Below are 16,508 nucleotides of genomic sequence, written 5' to 3'. Positions count from 1 at the left end.
GGTGTCAACTGAAAAAAAAAAAACAAAACACACACACACACAACACAAGAGCTGTGAGTCCAGTTTTATCTGAGGACTGATGGAGGACTATAGCCCGAAAGACAGCCTCTCAGATAGCTTTGAGGGACTGCTCTGAAGAGGCAAGAGGGGAGGTCAGTATATATGTGATGTTGGTAAAGGGGGTATGAGTAATCAAGCACACATCTTGGTAGAAGTTTGCCGCTACTCGTGAGGAGCAGATGTCTCCATTAATGATTTTAGTGCTTTTCTGAGTATGAGAAGGTGCAAGAAATTCGGTTCATAAAATTTTCTCCTGAAAATATCTATCTGAAAGCGTGTTCTGCCAGTTTTCCCAGAGCACAGGGTGACTCATTCCTAATCTCCCCTCTGAACTCCTTTCAGGGTGTGTTAAAGGTCAGTGATGGCAGTGACTTCATTCTTGCAGAACCAGATGGTGAGCAACATTTTGTTTTTCTGTCACTTTAGCTATTTGCTGGTTGATCTTATCAAAGTTAAATTTTCCTTTTCAGGGGAGCGGAAGAGCAAATAGTAACAGAGGGTACCCACTGTCTACCTAAGACATATTTCTTCCGGACCTTTCCCATGGAGGTTCCAGATAGGGAAATGACCTCAGAGAAATTTGGACTGAGCCTGGTCTTCAGCTCCCCTGAAAGGAAAATTTGACTCTGGTAAGATCAACCAAGGGATAGTTAAACAGACATTTGTGACAACAAAAATGTATCCCTCACCATGTGGACAACGGGGACGTATTTGTGTTTCTCTACCAAAGTTGAGTGTTCCTGTCTGTTATTTTTGGAGGACAGATGGGACTGACCCCTAAGATGCTGGAGGATGCTAGCCAGCTCCAGGAAGCCCACACTCTCCTGTCTTTCCTGAGATGTCTCTGCAGCATCTTCAGTACAAAGGGCCAGGATGTTTGGGATGAGAACTTTTTGTAGAAATTCCACATTGGATATCATCATCAGTAGCTGGAACAGCTGGAGGTGTATTTGGGTCAAAAGCTATTTAGAAGGGAATTTCCTGGAAGGGAAATTTCAAAACTGGCTGTGAATAGTTACTTTTAGCAGTGTTACAGTGATTTAGATTTCACATATAAGTAAGATCATACAGTATTTGTCCTTCTTGAAGACCCCCTACCCACAGGTTCTGAGGGGCCATGTTGCATCTAAACATTCAGTCCACAGACAAGGTACTTCTAGAACTTCTTACAACCTTAGCACCAAACATGTGCTGGGTTCTCTGGAATTAGAGGACTATTGCTCACTTTACCCTTCTTGGTCTCTACTACTGCCTTCTGTGAAATCGATAATAATCGAGACCCTAATCTGTCCTGAGATCAAGTCTAACTGTGCTCCCTACCAGCTGTGGCTCATGAACAAGAGCCTTCCCATCTCAGAACCTCACACCACCCCATAGTGTTGCAGCTGCACGGGAGGGAATACAAATGGAAAGAGTAGTTGTGAAACCATATACAAAGTGCTGTGTGCAGGCTAGTGGTTATTCTTCAACACATCTAGTTGTACTATTTTGGACTAGTGATCTAGCGTGCCATGATAGTTGTTTAGTGGTTAAGGAATGTGTCTCTGGAGCCAGGGTTTGATCCCAGCTCTATTTACCAGTAGTGAAAAATTTGCAAATAACATAAATACTACACTCCTCACCTTTAACATAGGGGACAGTAATAGTATTTTTCATAGGATTATTGTATTAAATGAATAAATATACATGAAGAGCATGAAAGCGGGCGACAGATGGGTAGTTGTCAGAGGTGGGGGTTGGCGGTGGGCAAAATGGGTGAAGACGGTCAAATGGTACAAACTTCCTGTTACGAGATAAATAAGTTCTGGGGATGTAATGTGCAGCTTGATGACGGTAATCAACAATACTGTATTGTATAAATACTGTATTTCAATACTGTATTGAAAGTTGCTAAGAGAGAAGATCTTAAAAGTTCTCATCACAAGAAAAATAATTGTTAACTATGTGAGGTGACAGATGTTAACTAAACTTATCGTGATTATTTCACAATATATACATATATCAAATCATTATGCTGTACACTTTAAACTAAAACAATATTATTCGTCAACGATATCTCAATAAAACTAGGTGAAGGGAAGAATCCTCGGGGTCTTGAATACACTTATGCTGGTGACAGAAGATTTGCTTCTGGTGTAGATGGATGCCATAGGAGGATGAGAGGAGAAGTGGGGGGAGGAGTGAGGTTCAGGGTGAGCAGGGCATAGGCTTTCTGAATTCGGGGCTCCAGGAGGGTGACTTGTGGGCATCTGAGTTATCCTGTCAGCCACAGCCACCTGAGGGGGAAGGAAGCATACCATTCACTCAGTGCTGCTGGAAATAAGAGTCTCCATCAGCACACCTTACTAGTGTTGAGAATCTTTCTCAATCTTGCATGACTGGTGACAAGGTAAAACGTGGATAGGTTCAACATGTCCAAAAGAGCGCTAGTTATACATTCAGAATGGGCTGTGAGTCCTATCTCTGAATCCCACCACAGCCTAGATGGAAGTCACTTCCCATCTCTGATCTGAAAATCACTCTTCATAACATCTCCAATGAGATTCTGGATAAAAGAAAACTTTGCAAAATGCTGTCCAAGGACAACTGAGTTTTATGATTAGGTCCTAGACATGGGAATCCACTGGGCTGAGCAAGTCACAATGTAGTGTTTTGCTGACACTATATGTTGGCAGCTGAATATACTCCCCCCAAATGATCCTAACACGGTCAGAGTGCCACACAGCCCTTACTGAGATGGCCATCTCTGTCTAGCCTAGGCTGAGTTCCCCTCCCTTTGTAGAACTTGTATCTCTGAGTCTGATATGAGGGGAGTAGGATGAATGAGCAATCTGCTCTTTCTCCCACGGTTCTCCCAACAAAAGTTGAGTCGTTTCAGGATTTTATCAGACTTCTGTTTTGGATGGGATGTGATGACTTGTTGCCTAAGAGGCAACATCTTGCTGAGCGAGATGGCAGTGATAACTCTAGCTTGGAAGATTGTGGGATGACGATGCCTTTGACCAACTTAGTGACATCAAGGGGAAAAACAGGATTGGGCTTTCGTTTTGTCACACCTGAGTCACATTCATGATTGCTTTCAGCTGGAAGAATCAGGCACAATAACCCCCACGTCAAGGATATTCAGTAGTTCTAAACTTCAAATCAGTCACTGTCACAACCCAAGGCCGCAGCTCACGTTGAACAGGGTGCCTGTGTTGAAAGCCATTGTCCATATCATCTACAGTACAGGAGAATTTCCTGTATTAGTGTTTTCCACTGTGGAAAGGCAGCAGATCAAGGGGCAAGACTGTGCTGGCTTTGAAGTCAGAAAGACCTGGATTCAATTCCAGGTACTGTTTTGAACCATTTGAGCTATAAGGAAAATTATTTAACCCAAGTCTGTATTTTCTCATCAGTAACAATTTCCTAGCCAGGATTGTAGTGAGAGTTTCTATATGCTTGATCATCTCTCAGATTCTGTTGGTCCTGTTTTATGGGATCAAGGACAGACTGATGAATTTTTGAAACTAAAGAACACACTCACAGCCCTATGGGTAAGATACCAATAACAGTCACCAACAACCTTGTCCCTCTTCCTAAAGCCCCCATCCTTTGGAAAACCAGAGCATGATGTACTAGCCCCTCCCACTACATACAGTTCTTCAACTTGAAAATGTCCCCTTTAGGCAGCTACAGAAGCACATACTGCAGAGGTCATCGTATCCCCAGAAATCCGAGTGCACACTTAGCAATGTTCTGGGAAAAGCTGGACTGTGAACACGGATGGTCACACTCAGAACTTTAGAGTAACTGCACAGAGAATAAATGGTAACATGCCTGCTCTTCTTTATTTTTTAGAAAAATATGTTCATTAGGCAAGGCAATAATATACAGATTAGAGGGTCATGAGAATAATTTTCTCATTTCCCGATTTTTCTTTAGAATTTACTAAATGGGGAAAAGCGCACTTCACTCAACCTCCAAGGCAAGGCAGCTGTATTACTTCTCCTTTAGATAACTGCTGATTTCTTAGAAGTACTTTTGGACAACATTCCCAAGTAAGGACAAGCCAGAAGATTGTCTACTTTCATCTTCTGCTCCAGTTCCAGTTTGGTTAGAGAGTAACTTAACCAGCAGCTCTTTCTCCAAACTGACTGCAGTCTTCAGTGTGGAACAGATTGAAGGTCTGTACTGCAGTTTATGTGGAACAGATTGAGAATCTGATGACAGAAACTGGTGGCTTGCGTCTTCTGGGTGTTGATATCTCCTATTTTGTAGCGAAAAAAATTAAAGTGGTTCTTGTCATTCTGGTGTGACTGAGAAGCGATCCTTTTCAGATATCTCAAAAGCATGAGGGTTTCCTGCTTTTCACCGCCGGGAGAGCAGGAGGGGCTGGAACAAAAGCATCACCAGCGCCATCAGCGAATAGATGTAGTGGACCACAGTGAAACTGCGCCCCAAACCGCCGCTCATTGAGTGCGCGCAAAGCTGTCTCCACCGCGCCCCGCCGGCCGGGAGGGGGCGCGCGAGCTCGCCGTGCCGGCCCGACAGGCACCGCCCACCCCGCGGGACCCGCCTGGGCGTCCCGCCCCCACGGACTCGGGCGCTGCGGCCACGGGGAGGACGTGGGGTTCGCCGCGGGCAGGAGCCCCGGCCCGGGAGAGGCGCCGCCGGGGCCCCGCGAGCGCGTGGGGGCGGCGAGAGCGGTGAGTCGGCTTCCTTCTCGGGCCTCCCGGTCCCCGCCGGCCGCGGCTTCGCCCAGAGCCCTTCGTTTTCCGCACCTGCCCGCGCCCGTCCTTCCCTTCCTGGCAGGAGGCTTTGGCCCGAGCGGTTCACACCCGCGTGGGTTTCTTCGGGGCTTGACGGCTCGGTAGCAGGGCGTGTTGTGCTGTGTTCTCAGACTGAGGAATGTTTCTGAGGAGAAAGTCGAATTCAGGGAAAGGGGAAAGGCAGCTACAGTCTGGACATGAATGTACGAAGTAATGGGATCCTCCAGTCCTCCAGGTGGAATGACAGGGACTCGATCAGTGCCCAGCTGAGGCTGGCTGGAGGCAAAAGATAAACTGTTCCCCTATGCGCTTGCTTTTATGAATTTTGAAAATGGTTAAGTTTCCTTACCGCGCTAAACTAGTTGAAAAAAATGGAAAAATTAAAAGTAAATAAATTAAAATTAACATTTTAAATTTAAATGTTTTACCTATACCCAAAGCAGAAGTCATTATAATTTTACTTTCTTCATGCTAATAAAAGGAAACTAATCCATTTTCAAACTATACTTCTTTGATTATCTTCTTTTCATTGTGAAGAATTGCTGTTTTTATTCAAAAAGATACACGCATCCCAATGTTCATAGCAGCAGTATTTACAATAGCCAAGACATGGAAGTAACCTAAATGTCCATCCACAGCTGACTGGATAAAGAAGTGGTATATCTATCCTTCTTTGTGTGGTGTGCAGCACAATGTCCCAGTCATGCATATATATGTGTCTACATTCGTGTTCCTATTCTTTTTCATTAAAGGTTGTTACTATATATATATATATATATATATATATATATATATATAATGTAATATTAGCCTCAAAAAAAGAAAAAAATGCCATTTGCAGCAACATAGATGAACCTAGAGATTATCATACTAAGTGAAGTAAGTCAGATAAAGACAAATATCATATATTACTTTTATGTGGAATCTTAAAAAATGATACCACTGAATTTATTTAAAAAACAGAAAGAGACTCACAGAGATAGATGACAAACTTACCGTTACCAAAGGGGAAGTGAGGGGAGGGATAAATTAGGAATTTGGGATTAACAGATACACACTAGTATATATAAAGTAGATCAACAAAGAACTACTGTATAGCACAGGGAACTATTTCGGTATGTTGTAAGAACCTGTAATGGAAAAGAATATTAAAAAGGATGTATGTACATATCTATGTATAAGAATTACTTTGCTGTACACCTGAAACTCTGTAAATCAACTATACTTCAACTTTTTTAATCTGCAAGAAAAAAAGATTGCTGTTTTTGACATATTTTGTGGTCTTAAATAATTTTTAATTAACTTCAGTTCACTGAGAATTGTTTGGCAGCATCCCACTGTGACTAGTATTTTCTATAAAATTTACAAGACCACTTCCAAATTTTGGTAAGATTGCATTAAACCACATTCATGAATCATTTCAGAAGATCCAAACATGAAATCAGTTTTATATTACAAATTACTGATGTTGAATCTTGCTTAAAACCACTGAAAATTAATTTGTACAGAACTTAAATCATCATAATATTTAAGAGCCAAGTTAATGGCTTATATGCTTATAGCCCATAATAATGGATACTTTCATCCAGTGATTCCGACATTTCCAATTTCTTAACTTTTTTTCCCATTTATTTTCAAATTTGGAAAGTGCATTCATATCTATTCCTAGCATTTTCCATTTATCAGCATACTTTCAAAGTTACTTTCCCTCATTTGTTGTAAGCAACGGATCGGCCTCTGTGAAGCCAGCTGCTTTATATGTGGATGGGTTTCTGGGGGTCTTGGTAGAGCTTTATTAAATTTTCCCACTTGGTTCAAAATGTCATCTCACCAAATTAAATTGCATAAAATAACCTATTTGTGCCAAGATGCTTTAGATTTCAGCATAATGTATATTGTCACTTGATATTATATCTTTTAATATTTGGTAAACATCTTTAGGTTGTGTGTGAAGTGTCATGATTGCGTTTGACCGGATACCCATCGAGTGTCTGTGTGTTTTTGATGTAGTTTTTAGGACAGGCAAAACTAAAGAAAATGCATGTATCCTTTATACAACACTAAAAATGCTTATTGTATTTCAAGTCACAAAAGCAACATTATGAGTTGAATAAGACACAAATTTAGCATAATCATTTTTAAGGCAAATAATGGATCGTTCATGATTGCATGCACTTTTCTGTATTTTCATATCCTCGACCCAGAGCATTTTTGTTTCGCTGTCGTAGTATTCCAATGGATTGATTTCCTAAGTTGACCATACTCAGTTTTTTTTTTTATTTCAGTGCGGTCAATAGATCATTCTTCTATTTGATTGTTTTGTTATTATTCTATATGAAAACATACCTGAATCCACTACATTTGTTCATGATTGGGCTACAAATGGTATATAATAAAAAAATAAGGTATTTTTCTTACATTCTTGATATTTGTCCAGATCTAACATGGTTTCCTGGTAGCATTATAAATTTCTCTTGAATTTTATTACACAAATAAGATACAAATTCCTTTTTATTATTATGTTTTAACTAAATTTAGAAACATACAGCATTTGGACTTCCAGTAATGTTTTTGTGATCCTCCAAGAGGTAAAAGTTTTTTTTACATGAAGTGTAACAACATATAAAATCACACACAAGATTTCCATTTTTGTTTCTCTGGTTTTATCACTTTCTGCATAGCCTTATCTATGAAATTGTAAATTCAAATATAGTTTAGTTGCTTAGAAAAGCATCAGGATGAAACATGGCATTTTTGTAGTCCATGACTACACAACAAATTGTGTTTAAATTCTTCTAATCTTTGAAACTTTTTTTGCATTTAGAATATTTCATTCATCGTTGATATTGTTTAACTTGTATGCATGAAAAACAAAGTCAAGGATTCTTTGGAATAAATATGCCAACTTCAACAAATGCATTCTCCATTAGAATGTTCTTTTTTTTAATTTTTAATTTTATTTATTAATTTATTTTTAATTGAAGTATAGTCAGTTACTATGTGTCAGCCCCTCTTGGGAGGTTGGAGCAGTGGGTATTGGAGACCTTGAGACTGAAAGTGCCAACCTTCTAATCACGTGATTGGTTCTTCTAGTAAGCAGCCCCCACCCTTACTTAGTTCAAGTCCCAGAGTCATGTCACTAACATAACAAAAGACACCTTTGTTGCTCTCCTTAGGAGCTCTGTGCTCCTAAGAAACAGGGATGAGAAACAAATCTGTATTTCCTACTACAGATCCCAGCATCATACAGGGAACGATTGTCAACTTCACTGCTGTGCTGGCTTCACTATTGTGTCTCAGCTGCAAACGTGCTCTTTTCTATCCTGCTTTGTACTGATGGTGCTCGGATTCTGTGAATCATTTTTCACCCTTCCCAGCTTGTTTCCTGTTAGGTTCTGCTTGTAGTAGGGAGTCTAAGGAGAGATGGGAAGTCTGGAAGAAGGCGATGGGCCTTCCTCTTTCCTTACTTTGTTGTATTGTGTCAACATAACTCCAGCAACAACCGTCAGCTGCCATTTCCAGCATGTTTCCACGGTGCTCTGTTCTGATTCCTCTCATTTCAGTTCTCAAGGTACCATAGCCAACTCCTACTTGTGAGAATAGAACCCTCCTTCAAATCCCCACGATACCAGCATCAGCAGGGCGGCCATTTCCCCTCAGAATTCTAACACCAACTCCGGGTGTCCCCTTCTCCAAACTTACAGATTCTGAGAACCTCCAATACTTCCCTCGGCTCCCCAAGGTCTCCAATAACTTTCCTGGTCTATTTCCTTTATATTCATTTCTCTCTGTTAAAAGAAGTGGTATAGTTTTTATTTTCTTGAGTAATACAATAACCGATTAGAAAAAGACAAATTAAAGATGTAAAAGATCACTTATATACAGAGTTGGCATAATATTGTGGGAAGATCCATATCTAATGTGTTGAATATAAATTAGCGTAGCCTTTGTATACGACGTTAGGCAGTAACTATTAGTATTCAAAATGCACATGAAAGTAGACCAAGCCATTCTACTAAATTTGACCAAGCTGTTTTCCTTCTAGGTGCCTAATTTAGGGCTATGTTCTCTCATGAGGATAAAGGCACACTTGCATATTTATTGCAGTATTGTTTGTACTTAAATATCCATAACAGTATAACTATCAAATAGTAATTAAACTCTGCTACACCCACTGGTTATATGAAAATAGGTCAGGCCATATGTAATGAGATGGAAATATTTTCTGAACGAATATTAGGTTAAAAAAAATATTGAATAATACTTCCGGCATAATGCCATGTATATAAACATACACACAATCACACACATACACATAAATTGTGAAAGAATACCCATCAAACACTTAACAGTGGTTACCTCTTGGAAGGTGGCTGGACTTGGGAAGTGACCCCATAGTGGTCAAATGCTTTTATTTATTGGAATTGATTGAAAAAATTTTCAACACACACACATATCAAAGTAAATATTTTTATGAAGTTCTATTTTTATGTAGTTCTTGTATAATTATAAAAACAAACAAATACTCTTTCATCATTTAGGTTAAAACCAGCAAAAAATGCAACAGTAGCTTCCAAATAAAGAAGGGCAGCAAGCAAGAAAAAGAGTGACGGGGGGCAGGTAGAAAGTGGTTAAAAAATTATATATAGAGATGTAGATATAGTTAATTATATATAGAGAGATATGTCTCCAAAATATGAAATTTTAAAAACCTCTTTTAATTCAAAATATAGTTTTTTGCATTGAGCTTTGTGTGTACCAGGACATGTGAGTGGTCTTGGGAACTCAACCTCCTTGAGCTTTGATATGCTCAAAGATGAAATGTGTTAGAAATAGTCATGGAGCTCTTATAGTAAACACATTCATTACCTCGACCCTACGCTCACAGCTCACAGTCAGAGGGAAGTGATAAATAATCAAATAATCTCTATGAAGCAGTGGTTCACAAAGTGTGGTCCCAGGACTACAGAAGAGCTTTCTGCGGGTCTTGGGAAAACTGTCCTCCTAATAATTGAAGATGTCATTTGTTTCGTTCACTTTCATCCTCTCACAAGGGTGCAGTGGAATTTTCCAGCAGGTGCATGAAGTGTCATCGCAGCACAGATTGAATGCAGAGGCAGACATGAGAATCCAGGTGTATTCTATTAACCCAAACATTAAAGAGAATTGCAAAAATGCAAAAACAATATCGCTCTATTCACGACCCCCCCCCTTTTTTGCTTTGGAAAATAAGGCCTTTTTTATGAAAAGTAAAACTGTGTTAACATGTAAAAAAAATTATTCATTTTAAAGCACTTAGCATAGTGCTTTCTACACAGTAAGGACTGACTAAATGATAGCTATTTTTTCTTTCTCCACTTCAATCCATATTGGGGTATTATTTATTTCCTTCTCCAAAATGCTTTGAAAATGGCCCACCTCCTTCTCAGTATCTGACTGACTGTCAAAAGTGGGCAGCCTAAAAAGCAGAGTACCAGCTAGCGTCTCCAGGAAGACCGTATTTCCTCTTTCCCTCCCCGCTTTCCTTGATCCATCCATTCCTTCCCATACCATATAGTTTTCTTGTATTCCAATATAGACATCCCTACAGAAGGGTTGGTATACTATTGTGGAAAGATACGTATATGTTGTGAATCTAAGTTCATGTAGCCTTTGTACAAGACCTTAAGTAGTAACTGTCAACATTCAAACTGGTGCCCTCATTCACCCCTTCACCTTGACTGCCTATTCTCTTTCACTTTCTGGCTGTAAATCTACAAGTGGGAAGCAAAAGTCGGATTGAGATTTTACAAAGATTTCTATAAAATGACTCCCTCTTTTTTCTGTAATGGAATGCTTTTGGAACATGAGGGAAGCTCATTGTGCTGACGATGTCACAGTAGCTAGAGCTAAAGGCGGGCAGAAAGCAGGGTCCAGTTCACTGTGGGACCTGATCACCCAGTCCCCGGGAAGGGAGCCCCCAGCAGTCCTCATATGACAGGGGCGGAACTAAATCTGGTACACAGGCTTCTGACACAGGAGAGTACCTGTCTCTTCTTAAGGATTTCCTCCAGAGCTAAGAATAAGTCATTCACTGGCAAGAATCAACTCTAGTACTTAGTGTTTTTCCTATTACAGAGAGGATGAATGTTCAGCTACAGGAAGGCCATGGCCTCTCTGGCCAGTCGATAGCTACGTGGCGAGAGAAAGGGTGAAATTTTGATCCTACCTGCAGCGGGCTGTCCAGGCCAGAGCCTCCTGATTCATCTCCAGTAAAGAGACTTTGTGACAGCCGTCAGTCTGGGGGAGGAGGGAGAGAATGCAGCAGTAATTAGAAATCCATCCCAGGGTTGAAGAGCATTAAATGTCTCTGCTAGTAGTAAGTTCCCATGCTTTCACAAATCTGTTTCTCATATCAGAGCTCATTGCTTGACATTTAGTCGATGATGAATAAATGAATAGTACAGTTAGCTGTCTTTGCTCCTGTGAGTAATGATCTTTGCATCCCTGCACCTCTGTAGTGGTGGGAAAGAAAGCTCAGGCGTATATGAAAGGATGTTAGAGTTCATTCATTTGAAGATCTCAATAGTTGGTTGATTTTGAGAGATATTACCACAACCTACATGGTAATGTAATTGAGGTAGTTAAAAAAGACCTGTGTGTGAATTTCGGAGGTAATGTAAGGAAGAGAGTCTTCGACATGGGGGAAATCTCTTCCCTTTGTACCTCCTAAGTTCTTTCCTTTCCTTCTTTCCTTCCCAATTTTAGTTTGGCAGGGTTTCCATATTATTTTAAAGTATTTCTTGTCTCTTCATCTCCTCTTTCAGTGCTCCTGAACGAATTAGTTGACTGTCCTGGGATAGACATGACCATTCTTGGGTTTCCCTGGTTTTTCCATGGTTCAAATATTATGAATCCTCAATTGGTCAGCTTCTGCAGTTTTTTTTTTTTTTTTGAAATAGATACTGCTTATCATTTACTTTTAGGGAATTTGTATAAGAAAATTCTATTATGAGGGGTAATTCACTTCTAGATAAAATGTGGATTGAAATTTAATAAGGAGGGTAAGATGTTTTCAGTAAGTGGCTGTGGTAGAGGGCTGGCTCCAGGGTGGTTTCAAGCAGTCGGTTAAGGGCCCGTGTGCAGGCTCATTAAGCCTCCCGAGGAAGACAAGTCCTCTGCCTTTGTGTATCAGCCACCTTCAGCCTCAGGTGTCTCTGGGCCAGTCCACCGTGGTGTGTCAGCGCCAACCTGCAGAGCAACACTGAGGCTCCTCCGGAAGTCTCTGATCAGACACTACTGAATGTGTCCTTGAGGAGTGGAGCCCTGTCACACGGAGCATGCATGACCCAGAGATCTGAGATTCTGTGCCTGGCTCCAGCAGAGGACTAGTGTGTGAAATATTTTAAAAGGACCACATACAGAAAAGCATTCGTTGAGTTTTATAAAAGATCATTAGAAAATATTTTAACTGCTTTAAAAATGAGTAACTTAGAAAGAATACAGATCTCAAGTCAATGTAGACTTTTACATTATTCACTAGTAATGAATGTCTGCTGCCTTCTTAGAAAGAGAACAGTGAAGTTGTCTTCCCATGTCAATTTTCCCTTGTCTTTCAGCATCAACACAGAGGCAGAAAGAAAAGCTGGGGTCATAAATGGTAATGTTCTGCTGTTGAATGCCAGGCTCTCCCCGGATGAACCTTAGTATTTCTTTTCAGTGAGAGCTCTGCTCTCCAACCACTGAGGAGATCAGTTCCTAGAACCAGTCGTACTCAGAGAAGAATGACCTCGGAGGGAGCCTCTTCAGAAGCATATCAAGCTTGGGACGCTTCTAATCCCCGTTCAGTCCATCCACTGGAACTGAGCAGTGATTGAGTTGGACCATGGATCTTGCCCACGAGGTGGTGAAATGAAATACAGTGGAAGATACAGTGGTGATAGGAGGTATATTGGTTTTGGAGGCAGAATTTCTGGGTCCTGCTTTTGGACCTAATTCCAAGTTGTTAACTTCCCTAAGCTTCAGGCTTCTCTTCTGAGAGAGTACTGGCCTGCAAACCTCAAGGGGTTGTTGTGATGATCATCTGGGACAACGTGTATGAATGAGCTTTAAAATGACACAGCTCTGTACACGTGAACCTTACTATGTATTGTCATTGAACTTTGCCTTTGCATCCCTGGGCATTCGTAATCTAATCCTGAAAGAGTTTATTCCCAGTGGAACATTCTACTCAGCTTCCTACAAGATCCTGCCTTCATCTGATGTGACCCAGGCTCCCGTTTTCTCTGTTCAGAGAGCTCCCTGCAAAGGCACTGACATGGCGCTGGGCCTACTTCCTCTCCGGGAAAGATGACTCATCTCTCCTGTCATTTCAGGCATCCCTGTTCCTAGATTGCCTGTGGCATTCCAGGGCCCTGGTGCAGCCTAGAGTTGATGTAAGAGGAGGAACCTCAGAGAAACTTTGTGAGATCAAGCCCTGGAGCGGCTATAAAAAGCCTGTAGGGTGTTACTCTTAGTGGAGTAAGTCACACAGAGAGAGGTAAATGCTGTGTTCTCATTTTTATGCGGAATCTAGAAACCAAGACAAATGACAAATATAACAAAAGAGGAACAGACCCCCAGATGCAGAGAACAAACTAGTAGTTACCAGAGGGGAGAGGAGTGAGGGGAGGGGAGAATTAGATAAAGGGGTTTAAGTGGTACAAACTAGCAGTTGTAAAACAAATGTCCCCAGGACACAACGTACAGCACAGGAAATAGAGTCAGTATTTTACGGTAAGTTTGTATGGTGAAAATCTATAAAAATAGCAAGTCACTGTGCTGTATACCTGAAACTAATACAGTAAATCAACTATCCTTCAATTGAAAGAAAAAGGATATCATGAAAGTAGACTGGGGGGAGAGTGTGACCCCTGCCAGGCCTGCCCTTCCCCATACTGCTATTGAGTGTAGTTTGTATTTCCTGTCTCTTTCAAGAACCTGCCCAAGCTTCCTTTGGTGGTTGGCCTTCTGGACCAGTTGCAGCAAGATCTTTTCTCTGAGGAGTTCGAGTAACCAAGGAAGCAGACATTATGTTGTCTGTGGAGCCAGGAAGCTACTTCTCACTGTCACCTTTGAGATCCACTGTCCTTGCTCATTCTGGCCTCCTTACTGCTGGCCTCCACCCTCTGACTAGACTCTACCACCCACTTACTTTCCTTTCTTTCACCATATAACCATTGGATGCCTTTCTCCACCCAGAGTTCCCTCTGTCACTGGATCTCACGTTCTCAGGACCATCTTTCACCAGTACCGTGAACTTTCCCCTTCAACACCGAGGGCACACTCAGATACAGGACCCTGTCTTCAACCGAGACCCCACGTTGTCTTTGTGCCCCACCTCATCCCCTGATGCCATGGGCGCAGGATCTCCCCTCTTGTGACACACACCGTGGATTCCAGCAATTCAGTTCACTGTCTCCCTAATTTTCCAAGATTCCAACTGAGAGCTCCATAAAGTTTCAGCTACGTGAAGATCTGAACAGCGGCCCCTGCATGACTTTAGGAGTTTCCCCATAACACAGCCACGCATCCACCGGGCTGCCTGCGACCCTGCCCCGCACTCTGCCTCTGGGAGCCTGTTTCCTCAGGTCAGCCAGAAAGGCCTCCTGCGTCCCCTACTCAGGGCAAAATTTCTCCCAAAGTGTTTCCATAAAATCAGAGAAAATTAATTGGTTCTGAATTACTACATGCTCTGGAGTAGATTGTCTCTATTATAGGTAGAGTTATATATTTCCAAAATACTGGGTTTTTTTCCTAAAAGGAGACTCATGTCTTCTGCCTCAGCCCCATTTAGGAGAAGTGTAGGGGTAGCCAGAACTCGGGCTTAGAGTAACAGATGGTCGGTTTCAGCCCGTCTTGAGAGCCAGCTTTCACTTTCTGAAGGTGATGAGGGTTAGCGGGTGGCGTTGTGCATCCCCCGTCATCTCTGGTTCCTTTGTTTGTTTTTGTAAAGATATCTTTTAATTATTAAATGTTGTTGATATAATACTACCACAAGGGTACAATAACAAAAACTACAAATGCTCGGGGCGTTTAAAAGTGAGAAAATCAAAGACCATGTCCCATGAGTTAGACTTTCCCTTCCCTCCTTCAGCTCCCTCGTTATCTGGAACATTAAATGGTCATGGAGCGGAATAGCTGGGATTGCACAGGCATCGTAGGGCCAAAAAGTTCCCACTTACACTCTGGGAACAGGAAGACACGTATCCACCATTATAGCATCAACAGAATGTGATCCTCCCATTCATCCTCTCCCCCGACCCCGAGCCTTGGCAGCCACTGTGTTCAGAGTTTTGCCCTTTTCTAGACTGTCGAACAGTTGGAGTCATATAGTATGTGGCCTTTTCAGGTTGGTATATTTCACTTACTAATACTCATTTATAAGTTTCCTTCGTGTTTTATTTCATGGCTTGATAGCTCATTTCTTTGTAGTGCTGCATAGTATTTCACTGTCTGGACGTATCACAGTTCATCCCTTCTCTTGTTGGAGGACATCTTGGTTGTTTTCAAGATCTGGCAGTTATGAATAAAGCTGTTCCAGATAGCCGTGTGCATGGGTTTGTGTAGACATCAATTTTCAGCTCATTTGGTAAATCCCAGGGAGCACAGTGGCTAGACTGCATGGTAAGAGTATGTTTGGTTTTGTCAGAAACTGTGAAAGTGTCTTCCAAAGAGGCAGTACCATTTTGCATTGCCACCAACAATGGATGTTCCTGCTGTTCCACATCCTCACCAGTACTTGGTGTTGTCAGTGTTCTGAATTTTAGTCCTTCTAGTAGAAGTGTAGTGGTTTAGCATTGTTTCAGTTTGCATTTCCCTAACGATTTATGATGTTGAACTACTTTCAGATGCTTATTTTCCATCTGTATGTCATCTATGGTGAGGAGTCTGTTTAGACCTTTTGCCCATTTTAATTGGTTTTCTTATTGTTGAGTTTTAAGTTTCTGCACATTTTGGAAAATAGTCCTTTATAAGATATGAGTCTTTAAGAGTCTGTGGGTTATCTTCTCATTCTCTTTGACAGTGTCTTTCACAGAGCAGAAGTTTTTAATTTTAATGAAATCTAACTTACCAATTTTTCTTTCATGCATTTGGTGTATCTAAAAAGTCATTGCCAAATCCAAAGTCAACACTATTTTTTGCTATTTTTTTTTCAAACAAGATTAATGATGAGAACAACTGTGTCTTGATTTCATCTCAGACAAACTCCTGTGTCCATTCACTGTATTTTTACTGTGGACCCATTTGCCCAACAGCCAATAAGGCTTCTACAATTACATACCTCCCAGGCACCCTGGAAAGGGTATCTCTCCTTTATCCCCTAAAAATTATCTGTATCTAAAGCTTCTGATGTGAAAACATAATTTTCCCTTACTTCTTCTTCTATTTTTAATGTAATTGAAAATTGAAAAAATATATGAGTCCTCTTTTTATGACTTGCCCTATGAGACTAAAAGTTTTAAGACAGAAGGTACTGTATTGGATTTATTCATCTGTGCTTGTGAAAGGCAGTTCCACTATCTCGTTTGATACTTGTTTAATCCATCTGACATGGACTGCATAAATGAATGAGTAGGTGATTATTACCATCTATTCTTCAGTTTCGTTTAGGAAACCAGGGATTGGATTTAGGTGTTCAGACTAAGCGGACTCAAGGAGTTTTCTCTGATAAGAATT

This window comes from Camelus dromedarius, chromosome 10, assembly GCF_036321535.1.
Source record: "Camelus dromedarius isolate mCamDro1 chromosome 10, mCamDro1.pat, whole genome shotgun sequence".
Classification (NCBI taxonomy): Eukaryota; Metazoa; Chordata; class Mammalia; order Artiodactyla; family Camelidae; genus Camelus; species Camelus dromedarius.
This window is presented reverse-complemented; position numbering follows the sequence as displayed.